Source organism: Canis lupus, chromosome 29 (assembly GCF_003254725.2).
Source record: "Canis lupus dingo isolate Sandy chromosome 29, ASM325472v2, whole genome shotgun sequence".
NCBI classification, from domain to species: domain Eukaryota; kingdom Metazoa; phylum Chordata; class Mammalia; order Carnivora; family Canidae; genus Canis; species Canis lupus.
Genome location: NC_064271.1, coordinates 10,763,269 through 10,779,672, shown reverse-complemented (window position 1 = coordinate 10,779,672; position 16,404 = coordinate 10,763,269). Strand labels below are relative to the sequence as shown.

At 37.5% G+C, this 16,404-nt stretch overlaps 1 long non-coding RNA gene across 1 annotated transcript; it reads right to left on the bottom strand.

The window, feature by feature from the left end:
- Positions 1–2,472: 2,472 nt before the first annotated feature.
- On the bottom strand, positions 2,473–15,720 carry LOC118352740 (uncharacterized). The gene is made up of 3 exons (XR_004810382.2): positions 15,623–15,720; positions 3,489–3,668; positions 2,473–2,602 (listed from the first exon to the last, which is right to left on the bottom strand). It is a non-coding gene; the product is annotated as an uncharacterized LOC118352740 (long non-coding RNA).
- Between the last annotated feature and the right edge of the window lie 684 nt (positions 15,721–16,404).

Genomic DNA, 16,404 nt, shown 5'->3' with positions numbered 1-16,404 from the left:
CTTCTAATAGAAGGATTTCTGTGGCTAAGATGGACATGGAATGCATTTTTTTGGTATTTATTAACAAATGGAATTTTCCTTGTTTTGTTTTTAGCCATTATTTGGAAAGTTACTGCATTCTGAAGAATAGTCATTTGTAGCACAGCAAGTGCAATTTTGGTGTGCAAAATTGGTGTGCAGTTGGTGTGTTATACCATCTTCTATAAACCTGTAGCTATTGTTGGACTGTGATTTTTCTTATATGTACTGGGATAAGGTGAATCACGTTATTGAATAGAATCAACTCTAGCTTTATCAGAAGCTGAGCATGTTCATAGACTTTTTTTTTTTTAATCTGAAAAAAGTTCTCAAAGCTTCTGCTTGGAAACAGTGATTTTCTTCCAAGCTAATCTGAAATTTCTTAATGTAGTTATTGTGAAGCACACAGAGAGGTAGCGGTGTGTGTGTGTGTGTGTGTGTGTGTGTGTGTGTAAGTATATATGAATGCCATTTACTTTGTGGCTTATTTTTGATGAAAAATAAAATGCAATTTTGCATGTCTTTTCAATTTTCTGGATCAGATATTGTCCACACAAGTCATAAAGGAAGATGATACTAAGGCAAGGGCCAATTTTTACACATTTTTGGCGTTCCAAAGAGGTGGTGATTATTAAACTCTTCACTGGTGACTCTCAGCCTACAATATGTACCAGAGAAATGAAAGTATGCCACTAAGATACTGACATCCTGTACTGGCAAATGTCAGGAGACCAGCTGGGTTTGCTTTTGTGTATACAGGGAAGCACACAGTGTAAAGGAGTAGACATATAAAAACATCCCAGTGAATTAATTCCATAAAAGGATTGTTTTGGTGAGATGTTTAGACTCAGTCATGTCTACTTCATTCTAATTAACTTGTGCCAAAGGTTGGCAAAAATGGACTAATTGGCCTCAAGTAAAATTGACATCCTTGAATATCAGCTGTTGAACATCTTTGCAGTAACTCAATTTATTAATGACAATTTATTAATAGGCTCTGATAAAACCTTTTTTGTACTCTAATGGAAAAATAATTTAGTGGACTGTAGGAAATTTGGGGGGAAAGTTTAATGATACTGAGAGAGTTCATAGCATGTGATGGGACTTAGAAAGGAAGGCCTTTATGGGCAACATCAATTACTGTGTAACTCAGTAAGTTTCTCTGCTGCTCCTCCCTCTCCTGAGGTCTGTGGTAATGGTACCACCCTTTCCTCTAGGAAATGCTCCCAACTGTGGAGTCTGAATGATGTGGCCATTTTATTATTAACTCCAACCTGGCCACAGATGATTGAGACCTAGGCACAGGCTTCTAACCCAGCCCTATCAGAATCCTTCCCTGGAGGTTTTACAAACACAAACAGGGGAAGAGATGGGTCCCTAGATGGTAGCAAAGCCATGACATATTAGGTACAGAAGCAGCTGGTGGCTATATTTTCAAAATATGGAAGATGCTGCTCAGAGAGAACACATATCCAACATATCCTCTGTAGAGAGAAGCACAGACAGGAGATGGGAGAGCCTTGAAGGGTACGAACTTCTGTTTCCAGCTACACCTCAGGCCTAACTATACTTCGATCCTTCTATTGCTACATGTCTGCTAATAAATTCCTCTTTGGCGCAAGCCAGTTTGATTGGGTTTCTGTCACTTTCAAGCAAAGAAGTCTTGATTCATTGTCTGAAAAATATGCACTAGGGAGAAGTATTAGAACAAACAAGTTAATTTTCTTTAAAAGATTTTATTTATTTATTTGAGAGAGAGAGCGCACTAGCCTGGGTGGGGAAGGGGAGGTAGTGCAGAGGGAGAAGTGGCTCCCAGCTGAGCAGGTAGCCCAATGCAGGACTCAATCCCAGGACCCTGGAATCATGGCCTGAGTTGAAGGCAGACACCTAACTGACTGAGCCACCCAGGCACCTAAAGTCAATTCTGTTAAAGCAAAAAGCTTGCATTCCTACAAAAAACTTGGCCTGCCTATTTGAGTGGAGTGCTACACTGAGAAATATTAGATACACAGTAAGAGTGTGATTAGAAACCTGATTAGTGTCTGTATGAATGTGCTGTATAGATCTAGAAAAAATATTAAATTAAAAAGCCTGCTACATGTGCCAGATTAATATTTTATTCATTTCAGCTTTCTCCCTCCCCTATCCTGCCACATGAAACTCTTCAATTGGTGCAAAACTCAAGCAAGGCTTATGTGCCAGTAGTCATAAGAAATTTAACGCAACTGGTATGTTACTCAAGCAAGCACTTGTTTCATACCACAGTGGAGTTCATACTATGCAAGATAGATGAGAGGCAAAACAGTTTTTTCCCCCCATGGGAGCAATCTTAGATTATATGCAGATAGTTGCTAATCACTTATAATTTTAAAAATATACTTAATTTATAAGATTAAAACTCAAACCATTAGCAGCCATTTGCCAATAAGCACAAGATCTAAGCGCAGGAGGCCTACCTTTCCATCTTACCACATGATATGTGAAGGCCCACCTTCTCTGCAGGACATGAAAACTACTGGTTGTTCATTTCCAACATTTGTCTTCACCTCCTCCACCTTGACTTTGGGCTGTATTTCCCAGCAAGCTGTGGCAGAGAGGAAAGAGTCTTTGACCAGACATCTGGAGATAACAAGAGGCTTTACTATTTATGTGTTCTGGAAACATAGGTAGACTAATCTCTGAGCTTTTTTTTACTCATTGGTATGAAGAAACAATACCAACCTCAGAGAGCTGTTAAGCAATAAAACTTTATTCATCAGCTGATTAATTTAAAAACATTTATTAAGTGACTATTATTGCAAGGTACCCTTTTGGGAAACACATTGAGCAAAACAAGCCAGAATCTCCAGCTGCCTAGAGCTTATTGTTTAATGATCGCGAAAGGCCTTAATGGGTAAATATATATACTATGTAAGACAATGACAAATGCTAAGGAAGAAAATAAAGTGGAGGAAAGGATTAGGAAGTGATGTAACTTTGGAATTATGGCCAGGAAAGACCTCCTGAGCTTATATTTGGGAGAAGATGAAAAGGAAATAAGAAAGGAAGGAAAGCAGGAAGGCAGGAAGGCAGGAAGGCAGGAAGGCAGGAAGGAAGGAAGGAAGGCAGGAAGGAAGGAAGGCAGGAAGGAAGGAAGGAAGGAAGGACGAGCCAAATCAGGCATATATCTGGAGTAAGAGCTTTCCAAATAGAGAGGACCATTGCCAGGATTCTAGGAAGGAAACATGCAAGGTGTGTTGGACAAATAGAAAGGACAGAATTGTAGCTGGAGTGGAGCGAGGTGGAGGAAAGATCACAGAGGCCCTTCTAGGTCCCAGAAAAGACTTTGATCTTATCCTCTCTGTGAATGAGATGGAAGACTGATGGAGGGTTTTGCAACAAATTCCTTGAAAGTGCCTAGACCAGTTCTAGTACATGGCCAGTGTTCAAAAAATGCTTGCTGATAGAATCAAGGATTTGATCTTACCTACCTGCTTCCACTTTCAGCAGAGCATGAAAGGTTGGGGCCATGGTTACACTGTGTTATGATCTTTACATGAGGTAAAAAAATGCCTCTGAACTTCTCATAAATGGCTGCAGCTTGCTCCTCCTTCATCACCATCTTTGTTTCTTTAAGAGGCTAGAGCGGGTGGTCAAAACTGGCCTAGAATCTGCAATGCAGTAGATTGATAGTTTTATCAATAACCTGTTAGTATAATAATAATTCCTGGGAACAGATCTGATAGTTGTTATATTTCCTATCAATGAGTAGGAGCTCATTAAACCTATTTACCTAGTAGTTTTAGAACCTTAAAGGAAGTTAATTATGTAGAATTCAAGAGAGCATAGAAATAGAAAAACAAAGTGAGTTGATCAGAGAGGAAGAGTCACACCTTCTGGGTTTCCCATATGACCTTGATCCTGAGATAGAATTGTAATGGGAGGGAAGTTGGCCCATAATGTTGAAAGTGAGTTTCCCACACCCAATATGTTCACAGATGTTCCTAACTACCTCAACTCATCTCTGAGAAAATCAGAAAAGTAAGGCTGGAGCTCATTTATGAGCTCTCACTACTCAAAACAATGATTTAAAAATCTCCCTTGATACAGTAAGCAAACAAAAACCAGCTGTGAAGTAAAATGTGGCTTTCTTGTTTTTCCTTTTGTTTGAGGAAGGCATTTAACTGACACTTGCTAGTCAGAACTAGAGTCTTGCTGGTTAAGGATTGCTCAAGCTTCTAAACAGGAATCAAGTTTAGCTATGTTTTCATCAATACTATACCATATTTCTCTCTTTCTCTCTCTCTCTCTCGAACACTTACTTTTCTCTCCCTTACCTGCAAAATAATAAGACCTATTGACTTTTTGGTCACAACTGTGTTACAAGAATTTTCAGGGTGTAGAGTATATTTAAAATGAAGAATCTACAATTCATTTGGAGAGGATGGATTTCACAGCTATAAATAATCTTTTTATGATATGACTAGTGGTCATGGTGCCAATTATATTCATCAAATGTGTTTGCAACAAATGGGAATAAACATCCCTGAAATCAAAGACAGTTTACTTTTTTCAAAATAAACACATTTATTAGTAATGTCTATGAAACATCATAAAAAGTATCTAATGCATCTATGATTTTGTATTTTCAAGGTAACTGTGAGAATGAGATTTGTTGAAATAGATTGATAAAGAAGAAAATTGAAGTAAATAAGATTAAGGAGCAGGGAAGATATGAGATTTATACTTTTCTAGACCAGATAATTATGATCTGACTCCGTTTAAATTGGACTCTATGAAAACTGGTCCTATAAGAGTTGCCTAGGCAAGACTAATTTGTGTTCAATGAATTTTAGATATTTTTCAATTTCCTTACTTTTTTAAAAGCCTGACTAATTGGAAGGAAATATAATTCAGCATATTGTATGAATATTTATTTTGATGAGTTGAAGTTGGCTTGGCAGGGATATATTTATCTACTGGAATATATGACTAGATTTGCCAATACCTCTCCTAACCTCTGGTGGAAGCACTCACCCTCTTGTTAGGAAAGTATCATCCCTCCTCCCTCTACTGTTTCCTTTGCTATGAGATTTAGTGGAGGCTGCCATTTAATTTTTTTTTTTTTTAAAGAACCTTTTCTTTCTGGCCACAGGGTCTGGATGAAGAGGAGGCAACTGTTTCAAATTGGGACAGCCTTGGTACTTAATCTCACAGCTATAGGCATTGGTTTAGGAATAGGCATATTGACCCAAATTAACTCAAATCAGAGTCTCCTCCCATTTTTTAAAAAAATTGGAGTAATAAACAGTAGTCCTTCTTGAAGGCCAACAATTGTAGGAGGCCACATACTTTGTGTGGAAGGTAAGATTGCATAGAAGATAATGAATATCCAGAAAAAAAGAAAAGCAGGGTGAGAATCCTGAACTCGCTCCTGGTTCCAGCTGTCCTTGAATCCAGTCCTTTCCACATTCTTTCAGGTAGTTGAAGCTGGGACTGTCTTTTTGGCTGAGGGCTTTTTGAAAGCCTTTCTTTGTTTCTTGCTCCAATGACCAAGGCCTAAAATCTAGATCTTGAGATAAGATAGCATCCATCTCATCTCTGATTGCAGAGGCTGGACAATATTCATTTTGTTGTTTTTCATACTGATTTAGAAATCTTGAAAAACTCAAAGGTAAGTTTATCTTCTCAGGTCAAGTTCCGTACTTCAATTGCTTATTTGTATATATTCATGATGATTTAAAGTATCTATTTATATTTGTCTACATTCAGATGCAACTAATATGCTATCTACGTAGTAGGCATTTTAGACATAAGCTGAAATCACAAATGAACAAGCTGTATGAAAGGCAGCTTAAAATATGACCTTTAAATTTTTTATTGTGCATTTCTGGTCTGTCAGTTCTCATTCTATATAGTTTTATCTTGATACAGAGAATTCCTGTTATGATAACCAACAAGGATTTAGACTTGTATCTTGGGCATTTTATTGTGCTACATATATCTGTTGTGATGTAGAAACATAAAATATATATTACATCGTGCACGTGTGCGCACACACACGCACTCCTGCAATCAATCCATAATAATGCAATTTGCTATTACTGAAATTAAATCATCTCCACTTATCACCGGCTCTTTGTAAAATATTCTAATGATAAATACAAGCTCAATGGTAAATTTTTCAAAGTCAGGTTAGATGATTTTTGTTGTTAAAAGTCCATGTTACACTGACTTTTATGCTGGCCACTTATGAAAACAATTACTATCTGTGGCCTGCCAGGAGTCTGTTGAAGCATACCACAATCATCAATGTTCATATGTAGATAGACATATTGCTATCTTTGACATCAACAGATGTAGCATTTTCATACCATACAGAAAGTAATGGTGCCTGACATTTCTAGGTTGAAAGCACTTCTTTGTTTCTTGCTGTAATGGAAATAGACTTTGTGGCCATCTTGTTCACTTCAAAATTGTATGTAAATATTTCTATAAAAATAGAGAGGTTTCCTTTTATTATCTCATGGAAGCTGGGAAATAAAGGTGAAGAGACAACATTGCCAAACTTCAGATGATTTTTAAAATAGTTTAAATTCTATATATCAAAAATAGAATTGAAATACAAGTAGTACTTGTATTTTTTTTTTTTTTTGGTAGATGGTGAGTTTGTATGACCTTTTCATAAAGAACTAAAGGATAGAACACACTTTAGAAAGATGCAAACAGCTGAAATATCTCAACTCCCTGGTATCATTTCATATTTAGGATGTTATTCTGTTGTTGAGAACAGAATGAAAACCCTATGACTTTGATTCTGAAGAATATCAAATGAGACAGCATTAGCACCCAAGATTTTCACAAAGTCCTCCTGAATCAGCTATATTTTGACCAATTTCTATTTTCTAGTGAAGCTCTGAAGTGCTAAACAAGTTGACATAATTTTTGCCACCTGAATGTTTTGACATGGTGAGGAGTCACTGGTTACAAAAAGGATTCACAGCTAGTACAAATGTCGTTGGAGGTAGTAGTTGGTACAAGCGTAGAATAATTGTAATTGGTGTTTATATCTTGGGAGAGAAAGTGCTTTTTTTATTCTTAGATCTAATGTGGATGATCTCTAATACTATAAAGTTTTGAAGCTGACCAGCTATGTTATATTCACATGGTACAGTATGGCACCCAAAGGTGGTGGAAGCTAATGGGTGAGGCTTCCCCTCAGAGTTTTCAAAAGGAGCTTTTATTGAAATTTTCCTGATTATAAGCCTTAGTTTATACTCGTTTTGTTTTTAAAGATTTTAATATTTGTTGTGAAATTCTTTTAATAACAATATGAACATTCTAGTTTATAAGTTTATTTTTAAAAAGATTTTATTTACTCATCACACACACACACACACACACACACACACACACACAGAGGCAGAGACACAGGAAGAGGGAGAAGCAGGCTCCATGCAGGGATCCCGATGTGGGACTTGATTGGGGGTCTCCAGGGTCATGCCCCCGGCTGAAGGCGGCCGGCGCTAAACCGCTGAGCCACCCGGGCTGCCCCCATTCTATTTTATTTAAAGGAATACATGTTTGAGCAGAAAATTTAGAATATACAGAAAAGTAAAATTAAGGAAAAAGTTGTTATTCATTATCTCATCATCCAGGAATAACGGCTGTTAAAACATTGATAATATTTACCTTCATTTTTCTATGCAAAGCTACATTTAAAAAATCAAATTTTTAATGATATAAATTACCATGTTATTTCCTTTTCTGCTTTTTAAATATAAAGTGATATAATAAACATTCTAATTAGCTATTTTCTTTTTTAAATTTTTTTAATATTTATTTATGATAGTCACAGAGAGAGAGAGAGAGGCAGAGACACAGGCAGAGGGAGAAGCAGGCTCCATGCACCGGGAGCCCGACGTGGGACTCGATCCCGGGTCTCCAGGATCGCGCCCTGGGCCAAAGGCAGGCTCCAAACCGCTGCGCCACCCAGGGATCCCCTAATTAGCTATTTTCTTAAAAGAATTATTATAATGGTTATGTGACATCTCATTCTGTGAATGTATAAACTTCAATTAATTTTGTTGTTTTGGGAAACTTACAAAGTTTATAAATTTTTGATGTATATAATGATGCTCCAGTTCATCTTTTTGTGGGAGTTTGACAGTATCTAATAACATCTGAGCTGTGCGTATCCTAGAGCTTTGTAGTGTGATTTTAATTATATACTTGAAAGACATTCTTGCCTATGTGTTGTAGAAGGAAAAGTTGCTGCACTGTTTACAGTATAATTGTCCTGTCAATAGGGTATAGATAATACATTAGGGTTTATTTATAGCATGGGATAATGCATAGACTTGTTTACTGAGTATAGGAAACAGTAGTACAGTAGTACAGTACAGTACATATAAAATTAACAAATCAGATGAGTGAATTAATGTGGATGAATCCCTAAAACTTAAGTTTAGGATCAAGAAGAAAGTGACAAAGAATTCCTAGTATATCATTTATAAAAAAATTTAGGGACACCTGGGTGGCTCAGTGGTTGAGCGTCTGCCTTTGGCTCAGGGCATGATCCCAAGGTCTTGGGATGGAGTCCCGAGTCGGGGTCCCCATGGGGAGTCTGCTTCTCCCTCTGCCTATGTCTCTGCCTCTCTCTCTCTCTCTCTCTGTCATGAATAAATAAATAAAATGTTTTAAAAAAATTAAAACACAAATACAGTGTATCTTGTTTATGGATATTTAATAGCCTTCCTGACTAATTCTAGAGATGAAATGTGTATGATTTGTATAAAGCCAGTCCTCCCATTTGTACACAAGACCTGAACTCTTTTGCCTCCTCAGGGAGTCTGCTCCAGTAATTCTCCCCAATCTCTTTTGCATCATCATTGCTTCCTGCTCTCCTGGACCACTGCCAACATAAAAACAAAACAAAACAAAAAACCCAGTTCTGCTTACCCTACTCCTCCCTCCACTGCCGTGCTAGCGAACATTTCATTTTTCTGCTCCCCTTTGAGGCAAAATCCATAGAAACCTTCACTTCTTTCCTCCCATTGACTAGTCATGTTTTCACTGTCCTCATTGCACTAAAACAGCTCTTTTCAAGGCTATCAGTGACCTCCCAGTTGCCAGATCCCATGGTTGGCTTTATCAGCTTCATGTGATCATTTCGCCTCCTTGATGCACTTTCTTCACTTGGCTTCCAAGAAGCCTCATTGTCTTGTCTTTCTCCCTACTGATCTGGTGTCTCTGCAGTTCCTCCTCTACTCACAGTCCTCTCCAGGTTGGAGTGATTTCATCCTCAATCCCAGGTCCTCTCTCTCACTTCTGCCTTGGTCCTTTTGTTCTCTTCCAGTTCTGTGGCTTTAATTACTGTCTCTACACTGATGATGTTGCTCAAAAGGACTTTCCAGCTCAGACATCTCTCCTGAACTGAAAACTTGTATGTCTGCCTTCCTACCAGACATTTCAGATGGCTAAAGGACATCTCAAACTGAACATGTCTAAAAAGTTTCCCTGATCTCCCCAAGATATCTTCTACCCATGGTCATTTACATTGCAATTACCAGTAAGTCCATTTTCCCAGTTGTTCATTTATAACCCGTATTCAGTTTTTGCAGGAAATCTTATTGATTTGACCTTTAAAATACATCCAGCGTCTGACCACATGCACCACCTTCACTACTACCATCTTGTTCCAATTCACTGCCATCTCTCTGTTGGTTGACTTGGTCCGCCTCCCATCTGGCACCTTCGTTTCCACCCTGCCTCTCCACAGTAAGAAACTAGATTGATCTTTTTAAAGTATAGGCCAGATCCTATCACATCAGCTCAAAATCTTCTAATGGCTTTTTGTCCTTCTAAGATTGAAAGACACGTATCTTACAAGGGCTTTAAGGCCCTTCCACCCTCTGCCCCTTCTTGCATTCTGATTCTCTTACTACTGACTTCCTTGCTCCCTATGGTACAGCTGCACCAAGCCCCTCTTAAACACATAGGTATGGGCTTCTGCTCTCACTATTCCTTCTGTGTGCAACACTCTTTCCCTTTATACCTACATGGCTCCACCTCCTTTAAGTCTTTGCTCAATGTTATCATCCTAGTGACACTCACTTTAAATACACTCTTCTCTCTAACTAGGTCTATAACCCACCAGATCCCTCTCCTGCTGTATTTTGCCCATTACCTTCTAAAGTACTGTTGAATATATTTGTTAATGTGCATTTTTTATTTTCTGCCTCCTCCGGCACCTAGATAGTAAGCTTCCATTAGAGTGGGGATTGCTGTCTCTTTGTTCACTGACCTATCTCAGACACCTAGAACAAGCCCCAGCAGCAACAGTTAGACTCCCAACCAATACTGTTGAATATATTATCTATTAAGAAAGCTAGGACACAGATGGGCGTGATCATCAGCCACCTTAGGATAGTGATACCTTTGGAGAGGTAGGAAAGGGAAAAAACTTAGGGAGCTTTAGCTATACATAATGGTGAATGAAAGATAAAACAAAATCCATCAGAAAATATAACAATATTTAATACCTATTGAAAGAGTATTTTTAACTTGTATGCACTTTTAATATACATCAAAATGTTTAAAAAGGAGATATTGTGATGAACATCCTTGTACATGAATCTTTCATTTTCCATTACTTCCTTGGGCTAGATGTTTTAAAGGAACTACAAGTTTATTTTAAATTTTATTTTTAGAGAGAGAGTAAGTAGGGAGAGGGGCCTAGGGAGAGAGAGAAAATCCTAAGTAGGCTCTATGCTCAACAGGAGCCTGACATGCGTTCAATCCCAGGACCCTAAGATCATGACTGGAGCCAAAATCAAAAGTCAGATATTCAACTGACTCAGCCACCCAGGCACCCCAGGAACTGAAAGATTTAAGACTTCAAAGACTCTGAAGTTCATGATACTTATGAATAAATTGTCATTAACCGCTAGGGTATGTTAGGACTGTCACACTGTGATTTATAATGAGATATTGATATTTGATCTTTGTCCTGTTTCTGGAACAGAGCTCCATAAAAGACTTGGAATTTCCTAAGTGATTGAGCAATAAAGGTGCTTTTTGTTATGTTAATTAGTAGCTTTGGAAAGCCCCTCAGGTAGGATGGGGGCTGGTTGCCAGTATAGCCAGTTTTCTATTAGAGGATTGGAACTTTCTTCCTATCCCCAGAACTTCTGTGAGAACAGAAGGGCTGGAGGTTGAATGATTACATCACCAATGGCCAATGATGTAATCAATCATGCCTAGGTAATGAAGTCTCCATGAAAACCTCAAGAAGATGGATTTGGAGGGATTCTGGGTTGGTAAACCCGTGGAGGTGTGGGGAAAGTGGCATGCCTGAGGGGGCACAGGAGCTCTGTGTTGATTCCCACATATTTTGCCCTATGCATCTCCTACATCTGGCTGTTCCTGAGTTATGTCCTTTTAAGTGGTAATCTATTAAGTGAACTGTTTCTCTTGAGTTTTGTGAACTACTCTAACAAATTAATGGAATCCACGGAGGGGGGTGTGGGAAACTCTGATTTATAGCCATTCTGTCAGAAGCACAGGTAACAGACTACATTTTTGGTTGGCATCTGAGGGAGAGAGCAGTTTTAATTTTTAATTTTAATTTCCCTAAGCTTTTGCTTATGGGATCAGATGCTGTCTCTTGGTAGACAGTGTCAGAATTGAGTTGAGTGGTGGGACACCCAGCTAGTATCTGAGAATTGGTTGGTGGTGCACGCTCCCCAACCCCACATTTCAGAATTGGATGACAGCATGGTTAGGCCTAGGGTGCCTGGGTGGCTCAGTCAGTTAAGTGGCTACCTTCAGCTCAGATCATGATCTTGGGGTCCTGGGACTGAGCCCCACATAGGCTCCCTGCCCAGTGGGTAGTCTGCTTCTCCCTCTTACCATCCCTTGACTCAGGCTCTCTCTCTCAAATCAATCAATCAATCAATCAATCAATCAATCTTTAAAAAAAAAATGGTTAGGCCCATTTTACCACAACCTCATCAGGAATAAGTAGAATAACCCTAATCATTACCTTTTATGGAGGACTTCCTATAAACTGGCACCACCACTTGACAAAAATATCTAATTTATTCTTTCCAACAACTGTATGTAATTAGCACTATATTAGCCCCATTTTTCAGATGAAGAAACCAAGACAAGGATACAAATATATTGCCCATCACTCAGCTTGAAAATGGCAGAGCCAGTATCTAAATTCATAGTTACATTCCATTAAAGTTTATGCCCTTGACCAGGGCATCATAAAATTTTTCCTCTCTTGAAATGTAAAAAGTTATCTTGTGGTTTTAGGCAACTTTTTTCACCTGAAACAATGCTTATGGAATAATTCCTATTCTTGAAATTAATTTTTTCCCCAGTGTTATGACAGGGTATTGTTTCTTTACATTCATTTTCTTTGTATCACAATGAACACTTTTGATCTCTCTTGAAGTCTTATTTCATTTTGTTTCCATTTATTTGTTTCCTATTGTCCTAGTTATTTTCCTCAATATCTAGTCTTTCATTTTATTGTGCTTCTTTTTTTTTCTTGTTCTCTATATTTTGACAACACTTCTAAGGTTTGTCTTCTGTAGAAATAATGACTTTCTTTTGTTTTCTTCCAAACAGCTTCCAATGTGAGTTAAAGCCCAAGAATTTAATGTTCTCTAAACACATCTTTATCTCATCTCATTCTGTTTCCTTTCTAGATCTTACTGTTTTAATCTCATCCTGCTTTCCAATCAGTTCACTCTATTGGTCCCTTATGGCCCTTTCTACCACTTTATGGAGGTGATGTCTGCTTGTATTTTATTGAAGATGTTATATGTTAAGGAAAGTATATACTTCTCTTTCCTGTGATAAAGTTTTTTTTTTTTTTTTTTAAGATTTTATTTATTTATTCATGAGACACAGAGAGAGAGAGAGGCAGAGACACAGGCAGAGGGAGTAGCAGGCTCCATGCAGGGAGCCCGACGTGGGACTCGATCCAGCGTCTCCAAGATCACGCCCTGGACTGAAGGCGGTGCTAAACCGCTGAGCCACCCAGGCTGCCCGATAAAGTTTTTTACAAGACATTTTCTTCTCTGGACCTTCATAATGATATTTCTTTTTCCTTCTTATGTTTTTTTTTTTTTCCATAGGTCATTTGATTTATTCTATATTTAGCAATAAAAAATATGAAACTATCATTCCAATTTCTCTTGTCTTCTATTCATCTTCTTGACTGCAGGATGAACTTCTTTCTAGGATTTTGTAGGTGGATGGCCAGCAGGACAGCTTAGATCCCAGGATATTAGGTTTACTAGTTTTCTAGTTTTCTTTGAAAGAGCTCTATTGTACAAATATGAGATCTTTATCTATCACCACCAACTCTCTGCATTGATCCTTACATCCGTGTTCCCTGGCATGCAGAAGCAATACGTTTATTAAAAATTGTATTTTTCATCATGCATTACTGGCCTCATTTTTGTTTTTGCCTATAAATGCTTTAGTATTGAGAAATTCAGTGCAAGGCTTCCTACCAAATCTCCCTTGTTGCTCTCCTTTTGTTTTGGGGAGCTGTAATTACTGAATTGCTGTAAAAAGATGAATGGTGAGAAAGAAAAAAAGGAGTACTCTAACTTACACTTACTCCCACTCCCTCCACCCTCTCCCCTTACAAAATGGCAATAAGGCTTCAAGGTTTTCTTGTTGATATAGACCTGGGCCTCTATCAGGGAAGAGGCAATAATCTATATGTAAAATGTTTTCCTATATTGTTGTTGGCAAGTGAGGTGGTATTATTTGATGAGGAAAACCATAGTTAACTCTCCTTATGTTTTTCTCTGTACAGAGCTAATAAATTGTAGTAAGAAAAAAATCTAAAATATTTTTGTGAAAATTTTCAGATTATTGCCAGGAGCAATAACATAGCTTTGTCATTTCTTTCCCCAAATTTTTATTTTGAAAAATTTTAAGCCTATAAAATGAACCAAATAATAATAAAATGAATACTTTTGCAGTTTTTTAAAAAAGATTTTATTTGAGAGAGAGAGAGCATGAACAGGGCGGAGGAGCATAGAGAGAGGAAGAAGCAGGCTCTCCACTGAGCAGGGAGCCCAATGTGGGACTCAATCCCGGGACCCTGGGATCATGACTTGAGCTGAAGGTAGATGCTTACCCAAGAGCCACCCAGGCACTCTACTTTTGTAGTCTTAACCTAGATTTACTAGTTAACATTTTGTTACATTTGCTTTTTCCCTCTTGTACTCTGTTTCTCTGCTATATTATTTGACATTAAATTACAGTTATCATGACACTTCATTCCTAAGCGTATTAACATAGCTCTCCACTTTCAGTCATGATGTAGTAACAAGGGCTAGACTTATTCTTTTACAGAAGCTTAAAAAATGGACCAAATATATGGAACAACTGCTTTCAAAAATTGAGCAACAGATAGCACAGGAATATTATTATAGAATGAAGAAACAAACAAAATAAGCCCTATAATCACTCCGGGTTTCTTTTGCCCACAACCAATTTCTGGACAGAAGACACAGGAAGGGGGGACTTAAAAAGAACCATGCAAACATGCTGAGTTGAAGAGATGATTAGAGTTTAGCGGGACTGTTTCTGCTAGAAGTTGCAGAAAGGTAGGAAAAAGAGATCCAGGAATATGTATAATGATTTTTCTTAACACTTGGCTGAGTACTATGCCTCACAGGGCTGACCAAACATGACCAGATAACTGTAAGATGAACAATCACAAGAATTGGGGTGCCTGGGTGGCTCAGCGATTGAACGTCTGCCTTTGGCTCAGGGCGTGATCCTGGGGTCCTGGGATCGAGTCCTGTATCGGGCTCCCTGTTACAAGCCTGCTTCTCCCTCTGCCTATGTCTCTGCCTCTCTCTCTCTGTGTCTTTCATGAATAAATAAATAAAATCTAAAAAGAAAAAAAAATCAATGCAGGGGAATTTCATGTTCTAATCAAAGTAGAGTTGCTCCACTAGGACATTCAGTACAGACCCTAGATAGGTTATGATTTAGTAATTCTGAACTATTCCTGGAGTAAAGTCTACTCTAGACCTGTCATAGAAAATTTTACAAAAAAGTCTTGAAGGGAGAAAATTGATGTACAGGTAGCACTGTCTGTGAAAATAAAAGCCACAAATTCTTTAAAGGACACAATAAAATACCACATAGCATTCACAAAGGCCAGGATCCAATAAAACTACTGGATAGGCCAGGAAGAAGGAAAAAAAATGACCTGAAATCAGGAGAAAAATCAGTCAGTAGAAACAGCTCCAGAAGTGAGAATGATGATAGAACAACTCTGATAACAATGTATAAATATTTAAAAGAAAATACACATATGATGGGAAAAGAAATAAGAAATCAGACAAATGAAACCACCACATAAAATTTCCAGATACTAAAAATACAGTTTTTGAAATAAAGATTGTCCTGGATGATATGAAAAATCCACAGATTTCAAGGACATATCAATGAACTTGAAATCCTAGAATCCTAAAGAAAGCAAACAGAGAAAAAAAAAAAAGAAAGACTGAAAAAAAGAATGGATACGAGGTGAAAATAGGGCATGTCCCAGATAAACTGGGAAATTGTCACCTACTTATTGGTGATATAATAGTCTTCCCTGCAAGTTTTCTTTCCACAGTTTCCGTTATCTGTGTCAACCATGGTCCAGAAGGAGATGATCCTCTTTCTGACATATCATCCAGTGGCCAATAGAAGCCAAACACTATGTCATAGTGCCCATGTCACTTACCTCACTTCATCTCATCATGAAGGCCTTTTATCATCTCACATCATCATAAGAAAAGAGAGATGAGTACAATATATTTTGAGAGAGAGCACATTCACATAACTTTTATCATAGTATTTTGCTATAATTGTTCTATTTGATTATTGTTAATCTCTTACTGTAATTAATTTATATATTAAACTTTATCTGAGGTATGTATATATAGGAAAAATATAGTATATATATATTATATATATATATTTTATATATATATATAGTTTGGCTCTATCTGCTGTTTCAGGTATCCACTGGGGATCTTGGATAAAACTATAAAGGCAATACTTTATAAAAATTAAAAACCTTAAAGTGAATAAAGTAGAAGTTAAAACTTTATAATGAATGAAGGGACTACTGTATTAAGTTTAACCAAGATCACTTGGTTAAAGTAGCGTCTATTAGTGGAACCAATCTATTTTTTTGTTTTGCAATTGTCAAAATGTGGGATAATACATTGAGAACATGTGAATATTATGTCCCTTAATCACATTTTACATATTGATTTTTGTACCCACTAATGAACCTAAATAAATTATTACATTTGAGCTGGAAAATGGCAGCTTTCTTATTTTATCGTTTCTTTTGAGTTTGTT